Source organism: Monodon monoceros, unplaced genomic scaffold (genome assembly GCF_005190385.1).
Source record: "Monodon monoceros isolate NGI ecotype Baffin Bay Population unplaced genomic scaffold, NGI_Narwhal_1 Super_Scaffold_16, whole genome shotgun sequence".
Classification (NCBI taxonomy): Eukaryota; Metazoa; Chordata; class Mammalia; order Artiodactyla; family Monodontidae; genus Monodon; species Monodon monoceros.
In genome coordinates this window covers 54982228-54983993 of record NW_021703772.1, presented here as the reverse complement: position 1 = coordinate 54983993, position 1766 = coordinate 54982228, and positions in this window count along the sequence as shown.

The following is a 1766-nucleotide window of genomic DNA, read 5'->3' as shown; positions in this document are numbered from 1 at the left end:
CTACTATTCCTAAGTCAAAAAGTATTTAAACTCCAAACAGGAGGCCTTCTTGCTCCTATGCAATGTGGCTTTTTCTCAGTACCACCAAGTTTATCTATCAGGACTGTATAAATCTGAACTATAATTATAAATCTGAATTGAGTTCAAGCTCTTTCTCACAGAGCTCTATGTCTCATGCAAATTAGAACACAGGGTATGTCACCCAGTTCTACATCCCTGCAAACCCAACTCAGCTCTGACACTGGCAACATCCTTAATACATGCTTGGAGTCCCTACAGATGTCTCTGCCCTCATCAAAGAACTCCTCCAGGGAGAAAGTCACAAGGTCAGCTTTGCCTAAGGCCCTCTCTTGGCCCACAGGGACACACTCTCCTATTCAACACCGGCCCTGGGCTCCAGGAGGAGTTCATTCTCTCCCACTTGCCAAAGCATTAAGAGTGATACCAGGCACTTAAATGATTTAGAGGAACCTTCTGGAAATCACAGCTTTTTCAACCACATTCCCCTCACTTTGGAAACTTTCTGACAGGAATATCTTCTCAGTAGTGGCATTTCCTAGTAAGTTAACTAGCTAACATATTCCTAGGACATGTTGAAAAGTCACCAAGAATTGGAGTAGAAGATCTAAGTTTTGGTTCTGGCACCAGATCTTTCTAAGTCTCACTGTAGAAGGTAAACTTCACCTTACAGAGGTGTTGTTGTGAAGTGGAAATGAGATAATGAATATCTTATCCTCACCCATAATGACCCCGACCAGTCCATTATCCACCTCTCCGGTAAGGAAACAGCTTGTCCTTGTATGGGGCCGTGTTGTTTGGGTGACAGAGTACTTGTAGGATTTCAAAGCCATTTCAGGGGCCATCTCAGAGACACCGTTCCCTTCCACACGGGCCCTGTTGTGGACCTGCCCCACCAGGCCTCATTCCCACTTACTGTGAAGTGGGAGGTCTTTTACATTTAGGGTGAGGGTTGTTTTTCTTTCTCCCTCTCTCTCAGGGTCCCTGCTATCCCTCCCTACAGTCCAGCCTTATATTACTCAGGATTAGAAGGGCATCATAAAAAGATTAATTCAGAAAAAGAATGTTATGTGATATAAATGCATATTAACATGGAACATGCTTTTCTCCTTCTCTCTAGGTTTTATTTTATGTCACCCATGGTCAACAATTGCCTTTTTTCCCCCAATAATATTCCTAAGATCACATATTTGCCTTCATCTTCCCTACTTTTTTTCCCTTAAAGTTACTTTAAGTATTGTTTATAATAAAAGGCAAACATATAACCAAACAGCTTGATGAAAATTAAACCTAATGTCTGCTATATTTACATTTAAATTGCAGAGAAATAAGTATGTGGAAGCTATTTCCATCATCTACAGCAGTTGCTAGGCCTATAAAATATTTGTGCATGTAGAGACTATTGAAGAGCAATGTTTCAGTTTCCTTCCCTCTCTTCCTCCATCCTGACCTTGTCCACATCCTTAGCGACCAGATAAAATCAAGTTCAGACTCTGAAGGACATTTGATCAGTAGATTACACACAATCAAAAATATCAACTTTTGGGCTTCCCTGGTGGCACAGTGGTTGAGAGTCCGCCTGCCAATACAGGGGACACGGGTTCGTGCCCCGGTCCGGGAAGATCCCACATGCCGCGGAGCGGCTGGGCCCGTGAGCCATGGCCGCTGAGCCTGCGCATCCGGAGCCTGTGCTCCGCAACAGGAGAGGCCACAACAGTGAGAGGCCCACGTACAGCAAAAAAAAAAAA